Source organism: Hemiscyllium ocellatum, chromosome 14 (genome assembly GCF_020745735.1).
Source record: "Hemiscyllium ocellatum isolate sHemOce1 chromosome 14, sHemOce1.pat.X.cur, whole genome shotgun sequence".
Lineage (NCBI taxonomy): Eukaryota > Metazoa > Chordata > Chondrichthyes > Orectolobiformes > Hemiscylliidae > Hemiscyllium > Hemiscyllium ocellatum.
This window is the reverse complement of record NC_083414.1, coordinates 435,155-447,454: the sequence shown is the minus strand read 5'-3', so window position 1 is coordinate 447,454 and position 12,300 is coordinate 435,155. Positions and strand designations below refer to the sequence as shown.

Sequence of the window (12,300 nt, the reverse complement as noted above, 5' to 3'; positions counted from 1 at the left end):
CCACAACTGCCTCACCTTTATCATAGCCATAAAAAGGGATAGGAACAGATGGTATGGGAAGGTATTTAATTGGGGAAGGGGAAATTATACTGCTATTAGACAGGAACTGTGGAGTATAATTTGGGAACAATTGTTCTACGGGAAAGGCACAACAGAAATGTGTTGGCTGTTTAAGGAGCACTTGTTGAGAGTGTGTTGGATAACTTTGTCTCACTGGGGACAGGCAAGGAATGGTAAGGTGAAGGAGCTTTGGATGGCAAGAGAGCAGGAGCTTCTCATCAATAGCAAGCTTAAGGTTGAGGAGACAAGAATCAGACAGGGCTTGAGGGTAACAACATAACCGGGAAGGAACTCAAAAATGGACTGAGGACAGCTGGGGGAGGAAAATCACAAGAAATGCTTAGCGGGAAGGATTAGGGAAAACCCAAAAGGCATCCTACACTTACATGAGGATGATCATAAGGAGGGGAGGGTTGATGAGGCATAGTGGAGGGAACTTGTGCCTGGAGTCTGAATTGGCAGAGAAGGCCCTAAATGAGTATATACTAATGAGAGGGACCTTGTTGAAAGTGAGAACACCATTATCCAGGTTGATAGGCTTGAACAGATTGATATTAAGGAAGTAGATGTGCTGGAAATTCTGGGAAGCATCAAGATGGAGAAACATCTGTGCTAAGCAAGGTACTAGAAAGGATTCCGAGAGGTAGGATTTATGAATATTTGGAAAGCAGTTTGATTAAAGATAGTCAGCATGGCTTTGAGAGGGCAGGTCATGCCATACAAGCCTTGAACTCTGAAGACATAACGAGACAAGTTGACAAAGGTTGGGCAGTGGATGTAGTGTACAGTACAACCTCGATTATCTGATCAATTATTCAAATTTCCAATTATCCAAACAAGATCTCAAGGACCCGTTAAAATGGCTTAGGCAACTTAGCATTTAGTTACCAGTTAATCGGCATTAGAGTGTGCATTACCGGATAACTGAGAAATGTTCGATACCCGGCACTCAAATTATCGCTTGTTAACAATCAGATTGATTATCCAAACAATCAATCAATTATCCAAACAAAATACTCCCCACTCACCTCATTCTACTGTGTATGGATTTCAGGAAGGCATTTGATAAGGTTCCCCACAGTAGGCTTATTCAGAAAGTTAAGAGGTATGAGATACAGGGAAATTTGGCTGTCTGAAAGAAGACAGTGAGTGGTAGTGAATGGAAAGTATTCCACCTGGAGGTCAGTGAATAGTGGTGTCCCACAGGAATCTGTTCTTGGGCCTCTGCTCTTTGTAGTTTTTATAATTGACTTGGATGAAGAAGTGGCAGGTTGGGTTGTACGTTTGCCGATGACACAAAGGTCAGTGGTTTTGTAGATAGTGCTGAGGACTGTTGCTGGCTACAACGGACATTGACAGGATGCTAAGCTGAGAAGTGGCAGATGGGAGTTTAACCTGGCCAAATGCGAAGTGATTCATTTTGGAAGGTCAAATTTGAATGCTGAATACAGGGTTAAAGACAGGATTCTTGGCAGTGAGAAAGAACAGCAGGATCTTGGGCTCCATGTAAATAGATCCCTCAAAGTTGCCATCCAAGTTGATGGGGTTGTTAAGAAGGTGCATTTGTGTTGACTTTCATTAGCAGGGGGATTGAGTTTAAGAGCTGCGAGGTTTTGCTGTAACACTACAAAACCCTGGTTAGATCATACTTGGAAACTTTTGTCCAGTTCTGGTCACCCCATTATAGGAAGGACGTAGATGCTTTAGAGGAGGCGCAGGGGGATTTACCAGGATGCTGCCTGGATTGGATGGCTTCTCTTATGAAGAGCGAGGTTGAGTGAACTAGGTCTTTTCACACTAGACAGAAGAAGAAAGAAGAGAGGTGACTTGACAGAAGTGAACAAGGTAATGAGAGGCATCGATAGAGTAGATAGCCAGAGACTTTTTCCCACGGCAGAAATGTCTATCATGAGGGGGTCATAATTTTAAGGTGATTGGAGAAAGATGTAGGGGAGATGTCAGAGGTAGGTTCTTTATGCAGAGAGTGGTGGGTGTGTGGAATGCACTGCTAGCAGCGGTAGCAGAGTCAGAGACATTAAGGACATTTAAGCGACTCCTGGACAAGCACATGGACAGTGATAAATGCTCGACACAACATCACGGGCTGAAAGGCTTGTAATGTTCTACGTTCTATCACTGAATTCCCCACTATCAACATCCTTGGTGTTACCATTGACCATAAACTGATATGGACCAGCCATATAAATACAGTGGCTGCAAGATGTATGCATTTAAGTTGACAGGAGGAAAGTTCAAAGGAGATGGGTGAGGCAAGTTTTTTTTAAAAAAGAACACAGTGGTAGGAGTCTAGAACACACTGCTGGGTGGGGGGTGGGGGTGCCAGACACATTGTGGGGCGAAGGGCCCGATCCTGTGCTGTACAGTACAGTTCTATGTTTTAAAGTCTGGTCAGAGGCTGGGAAAACTGCAGCGAGTAACTCACCTCCCAAAACCTGCCCATCTGCAAGGCACAAATCAGAAATGTGATGGAATAATCCCTACTTCCCGGGTGGTGGTGGGGGGGGGGGGGGGGGGGGGGGGGAGCTCCAAGCAGCTTGACACCATCCAGGAAAAAGGATCCCACTTGATGGGCACCACATCCACTCTCTCCACCACCACCACTCAGTCACAGTGGTGTATACTAAGTGCAAGAGACACTGCAGAAATTTACAAAGTGATCCTTAGGCAACAGGGATTTTTCAAATCTATGACCACTTCCATCTAGAAGGACAAGGGCAGCAGATACATGGGAACACCACCACCTTAAAGTTCCACTCCAAGCCATTCACCATCTTGCCTTAAAATAGATTGCCATTCCTTCACTGTCACTGGGTCAAAAACCTGGAATTCTCTCCCAAAGGGCTTTGTGGGTCTACCTATAGCAGGTGGACTACAGCGGTTCAAGAAGGCAGCTCACCACCACCTTCTCAAGGGGCAACTGGGAACAGGCAATAAATGCTGGGCCCAGCCAGTGACACCCATGCCTTGTGAGTGAATCAGAAATCAAACAAATATCACTCCCAATGGCATTAGTCTATTCAAAAATGGACTCATGGGGTTTGCAGATTTCTATAATTTTACTTTGTACGACATATACCTAGAAAGTGAGCTTCTTATGGAGACATACCTTAAAACTTTATTAGCAACACACTCACACAGTGACTGTATCCAGGACTTGCACAGTCTGGGTTCTGTGTTGACTGATTGTATGTGATAACAATACATACAGCTGAATGTGAGAATGCACAGCATTGATACCATGACAGAGAGAGTGACTGAACCAAGGCAGGCATCTTTATGCTACAGCTTTATACTGTATGATGCCATGTAATTATCTGGAATCCATGCCATAATACAATGTACATTTTCCTAATTTATAGAATTTATGTAGAAACTGAATTACCAAGAAACATTGCTCAAGCCAATCCTGCTGTAACAGGGAACCAAAGCCAGCTGTACAACTCAGAGATGATAGTATCTACAGCTGCCATGTAACAGAGACAGAGCAGGAACAAAGTGTGTAACTGATCCATCTCAGGTGCAGGGAGAATAACCTTGAAAAAGGACTCTGACAAATTGGGACCATCATTAATTTACATTATTGTCCTTGGTTCAAATTGATCAAACTAGATGCATCCAGGATAATAACCCACAGAACACAAGTTCAAACTTCAGCAGGACGGTTTGAATTCAACTTGTCAAAGATCTGGAGGTAAAAAATATACTCAAGTTACCACAAAACTTACTTTGTTGGAAAAACACACCAGTTCATGAATGACCTTTAGAGAAGGAAACTCACTCATCTTACCAGATCTGGACCTTTGGAACTCCAGACCACCTAGATAATTAATGACTCTTAATTGCCCCTTCAAGTCCTTTCAGAGTTCATTGAAAGTCTGTATGTACACGATTAATCCCACACCCCTGTAAATTTCTCCATTGTGTTTGATCCGATCTCCTTTCGCTGCCCAGATAGCAGTATTTTCCTGGACATAACTTCCTGTTAAAAAAAAATAATCTCCCCAGGCTTTATGGCAATTACCCTACATCTGATTGCCAACTCTCCTAGCACTGGGAACAGTTTCTCTCCACCTATATAACCAACCCTCTCAGGATTTTAACATCTTTATTAAATCCACTCAACTGCCTCTGCTCTAAAGAGAGCAAAACCAGATTTCCAAACTCTCAACCAAACTAAACACCCTCATCTGTAATACTATTTCTGTGAAATTTCCCGTACCTTCTCCAAGGGCAGAAATCCTTCCTGGTGTGCAGTGACTAGACAAGTCCCACTGAAGTCTAAACAGTATTTCATGACTCCTTGCTTATATACTGCATTTTAATGAAAAAGTCAAGGACTCCATATAACCTTCTCAACTGGTGTTCTGTGCATACATCCTGAATGTCTGTTTTTAAACTCCCTTTCCAATACCGATCTTCTCAGGGCAAATAACAGTTTGCAATAAATGTTCGTGAGGCCAAAGACACACACATCAAGCAGGTCTTTGTTTCAAATCAGACTATACTAGTATAAGAAGTACACTTGCAAAGGTCCGTGGCTGATGCAATGTTACACAAATAAGATGAAGTGTATCATTCGTGATGTACAAGTAACACATACTCATTCAGCTCCAAGAAACAACTCAAGGCAGGAGAGGCACCAGACCCTACAAGGTCCCCTCCAAGCCACACACTACCCGGACTTGGAAATATATTGCTTGCTGTTCTTTTACCATCACTGGGTCAAAATCCTAGAGCTCCCTAACAACAGTGTCCCTACCTGAGTCCCTTGGCCCTACTAGTGTCCCTACCTCCCTGTGATTGCAGCAGTTCAAACAGCAGCTCACCACCATCTTCTTAAGTGCAACTTGGGACAGGTAGTAAATGCTGGCCCAGCCAGTGATAGCCACCTGAACTTTTTTTTTAAAAAAGCCACAAAGACTTCAGAAACTGCCTCAGACTCAAAACACCCAAAGGACAGCAGTAATTACAAAACCAGGGAACTTAAAACTACAACCAAGCAATAGGTCACATGTCACAAGAGAAGGTAATCAAACTGTACACAGCTCTGTAAAAGTGAACCTTAATTTGAATGCCCAACAGCTGAATTATAGACTGAGAAATCAGGAGAACAGTAACAGCAGAAATTTCTACGGGGTGATGATGAGCTTTATTAGTGGTGAGAAAAAGGTACATTACCTGATATCAAAGTGAACCAGGTGATAGCATGGGAGGGAGGCAAAGCAAACCAACATTAGGGTCCACATGACCCAATGACATTAACTGCCTTTGAAAGCTGGAGTGTAAGGTATGCAGCAGATCTTAAAGTGAGTTGCCAAACTTAGTGTGCTTTGAGTGCTCACATGAAAGACTTCACATTCACACACTAGTGAAGTAAATATTTAAACAAGGAACACCTTATTGAAGGCCAACTTTCACCTAGCTTAAAAACATTTAAATTTGCAACAATATGAACTGTTCAGAAACAGTGGAGGATGACAGTTCTGAATAAACAAGATAATGTGACGTTGAAGAGACAGGGGCATGCTCTTGAAGGGGAAATAACAGAGTTCAATTGGTTAGAGCAGAGATGTAAAAAAAGTGCAAGACAACACAATTTGGATATTCAACCGACCCCCAAATGACAGTGGGAAACTTAATCAGAGTTATAATTAGGTAATCAATGTTAGAGAAAAGGGCGAGCTGGCGAATATATTTCTGCATTGTATTAAGGTGGATTTCCTTAATCAGTATATTCAGATTGATTAGAAAGGCTGGATTGTTGAATGACCTAGAGGGTGATCACTGATAATGAGGAGAAATTGAGGACTGCAAATGCTGGAGTATATCAGAGCTGAAAAATGTGTAGCTGGAAAAGCGCAGCAGGTCAGGCAGCATCCAAGGAGCAGGAGAATCGACGTTTCGGGCATGAGCCCTTCTTCAGGAACAAAATGTCGAATCTCCTGCTCCTTGGATGCTGCCTGACCTGCTGCGCTTTTCCAGCTACACATTTTTCAGCTCTGATATACTCCAGCATTTGCAGTCATCAGAGCTGAAAAATGTGTAGCTGGAAAAGCGCAGCAGGTCAGGCAGCATCCAAGGAGCGGGAGATTCGACATTTCGTTCCTGAAGAAGGGCTCATGCCCGAAACGTCGATTCTCCTGCTCCTTGGATGCTGCCTGACCTGCTGTGCTTTTCCAGCAACATATTTTTCAGCTCTGATCACTGCTAATGTCAACCTTGTGAACGATGGAAAGCAGCAATAAAAGTTTTAAATGTAGAATTTAAAGCACAAGAGACCCAATTCCAATGTGACGAGGGGGAATTCAGTCAGGATGCAATGGAACCAGAAACAGACAGGAAAATCCGCATTGGAACAATGGATTATTCTTAAGGAAGAGATTCTTCAGGCAGAAGTTTAATATAATCCAGCAAGACAAAAGATGAGGAAGCCAAAAACAGGGTTCCCTGGATGACAAGGGAGAGAAATCATAAAGCAAAAGCATGACACATGTCAAATGACTTGAAGTCAAATGCAATAGGTTAATAAGAGAGATGAAGAGAAAAATAAAACTGACAAAGAAAATATGGCAATGGAATGGCAGTCAACAATAATGAAAACAAAAATTTTTCAACAGCATTTAAATTGTAAAGAGAAGAGTTGTAAACAGATCAGATGTGGAATGAACCAGGTTGATGACAGAGAGGATGGTATGTGCTTAGAAGCAAACAGCACAGAAACATGGAAAAGAGGAGCCACTGTAGGGCATTCAGCCCTTGGAGCCTGCTCAGACATTCATTATGGTCTAAATCAATAACCTGTTCTTGCTTTCCTCCATATCCTTTGATCCCTTCAGTTCTAAGTACTATATTCAGCGCTTAAAATCATAAAATGTTTTGTCCTTGACTACTTTCTTTTGTAGTGAATTCCACTCAGAGTAAAGGAATTTCTCCTCACCTCCATCTAAGGATAGGGGGTAAACCATTTAGAACCCTTGGTTCTAGACTTCCCCACCATTGGGGGTATCTTTTTTGCATTTACCTTGTCTAGTCCTGTTAGAATCTGAGCTTTCAATGAGGGTCACACCCCACTTCATCCTTCTGAATTCCAGAAAATACAATTCTAACTGATTCAACCTCTTTTCATGTGTCAGCTCTGCCAGCCCAGGAAGCAGTCTGGTAGACCTTTGCTGCACTCTTTCTACAACAGTACTAGAATATTGTAATGAACATACATCTGTGTATTTACTAAGAACATGGAATCTGCCAATATCAGCAGAATAAGGCCCTCTTGTGGTGCAGTGGTAGTGACCCTAACGCTGAACCGTGAGGCCCTGGTTCAGGTCCCACTTGCTCCAAAAAGTGTATAATGACATCCCTGAATAGGTCGATTAGAAACTGATACTCAGTAGCTGCAGTGTGTACTATCTACAAGACACACTGCAGAAATTCAGCAAAAATCCTTAGACAGCATCTTACAAACAAACAATGGCCACTTCCATCAAGAAGGACAAGGGCAACAGATACATAGGAACATCACCACCTGCAAGTTCCCCTCCAAACCACTCATCTTGACTTGCTGTTCCTTCGGTGTTGCTGTTAAAATCCTGGAATTCCCTAAGGGAATTATGAGTATACCTACATGGACCGCAGTGGTTCAAGGTGGTAGTTTATCAGCACCTTCTCAACAGCAACTCGGGACAGGCAATAAATGCTGGCCCAACCAGTGATGCCCACATCATGTAAATGATTAAAATAAAGATGCAAGGTCGGGGGAAGAAAAGGAAGAACTTTCGTACACAGCGAGTGGTAATAACCTGGAACATATTGCCCAGGAGTGGAAGTAGAAATGATCAATGATGGGCATTTGACAGACCATAGGAAGCAAGCAAATGAACAAACTCACTGGCCTACAGAGAACAGCCGAGAATCAATGGCTTCATTGTACTTTCTGTGCCAAAGTGACTACGAAACTTAATGGGTTCAACCAAATGGTTGTGAATAACATGAAATGAACAGTTACAAAAGGATCAAAACACAATATCATCATGGTTAAATCTTGGATCAAGACATGGAAGATGATTAGTATTAATAAAACTGATGGAATAGAAACTTTTAGCTGAATTATTGAGAATATATTCTCAGATTAAAGGATAAACATTTCAGGGCAGATAGCAATCTTAGGAAGAAGCAACAAGACATGTCAATATAGTGAATTAAAATTCAACTCTAAAGAAAATCAGGGAGATACAAGTAGCTGGAGAAAGCCATTCAGCCCCTCCAGCCCCCACCACCATTCAGTAAGATCGTTGATGATTTGAGTGTGCCTTTACAATCACTTTGCTGCTTGTCCACATGACCTTCGAGTCAATTGTAGATGCAAATTTTAAATGTATTCCAGGTTGAGATGGACGATGGGCAGTGCTCACTAGGGAACGGAATCCCACAGTCTAAGGATCCTCACAAAAGAGAAAAATTCCTCCTTATCTTAAATTTGGGACTCCTTACTTCTAAACGGTGTCCCTGGGTTCTAGTCTCTAAATATCCTCTCAGGTTCCATCCTGTCAAGGGAGAGGCATTTGGAGCTATGGAAGGATGTTACAGTTACTGCAACAGATGTGAATAGGACTAGAGGTCATTGACCTACAATATAAATTCTGTTCTTCAGTTTGGAAAGCTGATCAAAAGTTTGATAAATAAGGTAGGCTTTAAGGAATTTTAAACAGACCTTTATGAATCAGGGAAAATTGCAACATTGTGTCTAAACTGCCAAGAATCAACTATCCAATTCAATTCTATTTTCCAACTTTTGATTTGTATCAATGTGGGTTCAGAGCATATTCCAGAACTTTGTAAATGCAGTGAGCTTTTCTGTGTTGAACACCCATTCAGGACCCTCACTACCTTCTGGGTTAAACAGAGTAAATCATGTTAGAGACAGAAAAGTTCAGGGAGGGAACTTCAAAGCTTAGGGCCAAGGCAGCCAAAGGCATGCCCACAACACAAAGTGATTTAACAAGACAGAGATCGTTGAGGGACATGGGATTAGAAGAGATTACAAAGAAGAGAGGGAAGGACATGGCTTGGAATTTTAAAATGAAAACATTGCTTAAACAGGAACCAATTTAGGTCAAGGAGCAGAAGAGTAAGAGGTGAACAAGACTTGATACAAGTTAAGACAGTGGCGTCAGAATTTTAAATGAACTTGTGGTGGAGATGTTATGGAAAATGAAGGCACGCAACCAAGAGGAATTCTGAATTGAGTAATTATAGGTAACAAGGGAAAGAAAAGGAGTTTCAGGACCAGATGAGGTAAGGAAAAGGGACAGTGTTGGTGGATATAGGAAGCATTAGTGATGACATGTATTTATACAAATTTGGAACATTATCTCAGGGTCAAAAATTCAACAAAGGTTGTGCAAGGTTTAGCATCAGAGAGTTGCTAAGGAGAGGGATAGAGTTGGCAATTTAAAGGAATGGATTTGTAGTCAGGGCTGAAGACAATGGCTTCTTACCACTCAAGATTTAACTAGAAGAAATTTCTGCTCATACAGTTTGGGTAAGGACTAGCAGTCATTGATGACTTGGAGCCAAGAGTAGAGGGGCTGCAGCTGAGGTAGAGCTTGGTGTTAGCAATATGTAACTCATGAATTTAATGTCTTAAAATGAAAAGACTGAATTTAGACAATGTCACTGAGGGGCAATGTGAAGCTTGAAATAAGAGGGGTTGATGATCAACCCTTGAGGGACACCAGAGTTAATGGTGGGGGAGAGCAAAGTGAAGCTATTGTAAGAAATTCTGTCTATGGTTAGACAAATGAATAAATGGGACAACAGCACAACAGAAAGACCTGACAGATGTAATCTTATGCATAAGTGCAAAGACCTATATATTTTGGAGGAGAAAGAGGAATGAAGGGCATTGCAGTTTGGGGTCATGCACACAACTCTGAAAATGATTTTGGATAGAGTTATGAAAAAAGGTAACAATTCAGTTTTTATAAACAGGGGACTATAACAGATTTTTAAGTAAATACTGTTTTACCAACAGTTTTGGGAGTCCCATTACAGGAAGCACGTTAAAAGGCAGTGGCAGCATTATGCAGGTTAAAGAAACTAGTGAATTATAATTAGGAGGAGACTGCGTCGGAGAACTGGAACTCTTCCTGGTCAAGGCCAAGATGATCTTAAAAGTTATGAAGGGTTTGGTAAAGCAAATACAGTCACATCACGGTTGGACGGGAGGCCACTTAGAAGGTGGTTTCGATTTTAAAAAAAATTAATGCTGAGCTGGTACGAGGAGAGATTTAGAGAAACTGTGGCAAAAGTTGCTGGAGTTTTTCTAAGTTTTGTCGCAGACGGTGTAAGATAAGGAGGGCGTGAGACAGTGAGGGAGGGAGCCGGGGGGGGTGTGCGGGTCAGACAGGGAGGGAGCCGGGGGCGGGGGGGTGCGGGTCAGACAGGGAGGGAGCCGGGGGGGGGGGGGGTGCGGGTCAGACAGGGAGGGAGCCGGGGGGGGGGGTGTGCGGGTCAGACAGGGAGGGAGCCGGGAGGGAGCCGGGGGGGGGGGGTGCGGGTCAGACAGGGAGGGAGCCGGGGGGGTGTGCGGGTCAGACAGGGAGGGAGCCGGGGGGGGGGGGGGGGACGAGCTGGAGTGGGTGTAAAGGCGCTCACCTCCCGGCGCTGGGCGCGACTCCGCTGTCGGAGCAGCTGCAGTCTCTCGGGTGCGGTCCGATGGGGGTCCGGGAGCCGGGGGAAGGCTCACTCTGGGCCGGTCACACACGGGACACTCGGTCGGTCTCGGGCCGGCTCCGCCTCCGCCGCTTTTTCAGGAAGTGGCAGCCGTGACGTCACCCAGGTACAAAACAGCCCGCCCAAAATTTACCCGGTTCCCGCCCCCACCCGGGTAAATACCCCATACCCGGGTAAATACCCCATACCCGGGTAAATACCCCATACCCGGGTAAATACCCCCCACCCGGGTAAATACCCCATACCCGGGTAAATACCCCATACCCGGGTAAATACACCCCACCCGGGTAAATACCCCATACCCGGGTAAATACCCCCCACCCGGGTAAATACCCCATACCCGGGTAAATACCCCATACCCGGGTAAATACCCCCACCCGGGTAAATACCTCATACCCGGGTAAATACCCCCACCCGGGTAAATGCCCCCCACCCGGATAAATACCCCCACCCGGGTAAATACCTCATACCCGGGTAAATAACCCCCACCCGGGTAAATACCCCCATACCCGGGTAAATACCCCATACCCGGGTAAATACCCCATACACGGGTAAATACCCCCACCCGGGTAAATACCCCACACCCGGGTAAATACCCCCACACCCGGATAAATACCCCCACACCCGGGTAAATAGCCCCCACCCGGGTAAATATCCCATACCCGGGTAAATAACCCATGTATAAGACTCTGGTGAGGCCTCATCTGGAGTATTGTGTGCAGTTTTGGTCGCCATACTATAGGAAGGATGTGGAAGCTTTAGAACGAGTGCAGAGGAGGTTTACCAGGATGTTGCCTGGAATGGTAGGAAGATCGTATGAGGAAAGGCTGAGGCACTTGGGGCTGTTCTCATTGGAGAAGAGAAGGTTTAGGGGAGATCTGATAGAAGTGTATAAGATGATTAGGGGTTTAGATAGGGTAGATACTAAGAACCTTTTACCGCTAATGGAGTCAGGTGTTACTAGGGGACATAGCTTTAAATTAAGGGGTGGTAGGTATAGGACAGATGTTAGGGGTAGATTCTTCACACAGCGGGTTGTGAGTTCATGGAATGCCCTGCCCGTATCAGTGGTGAACTCTCCTTCTTTATGTTCATTTAAGCGGGCATTGGATAGGCATTTGGAAGTTATTGGGCTAGTATAGGTTAGGTAGGACTCGGTCGGCGCAACATCGAGGGCCGAAGGGCCTGTACTGCGCTGTATCCTTCTATGTTCTATGTTCTACCCGGGTAAATACCCCCATACCCGGGTAAATACCCCATACCCAGGTAAATACGCCCCACCCGGATAAATACCTCATACCCGGGTAAATACCCCGCACCCGGGTAAATATCCCATACCCGGGTAAATAACCCCCACCCGGGTAAATACCCCATACCCGGATAAATACCCCGCACCCGGGTAAATATCCCCACCCGGGTAAATACCCCCACCCGGATAAATACCCCGCACCCGGGTAAATATACCCACCCGGGTAAATACCCCCCACC

At 44.3% G+C, this 12,300-nt stretch overlaps 1 protein-coding gene across 1 annotated transcript in view; it reads right to left on the bottom strand.

Moving 5' to 3' along the window:
* LOC132822200 (protein kinase C delta type-like) overlaps positions 1–10,877 on the bottom strand; it is a 107,157-nt gene extending 96,280 nt beyond the window's left edge. Inside the window, exon 1 of the mRNA XM_060835270.1 lies at positions 10,735–10,877. The gene's annotated coding sequence lies outside the window, so the exon portion shown is untranslated. The remainder of the gene's footprint in view (positions 1–10,734) is intronic.
* Positions 10,878–12,300: the final 1,423 nt, after the last annotated feature.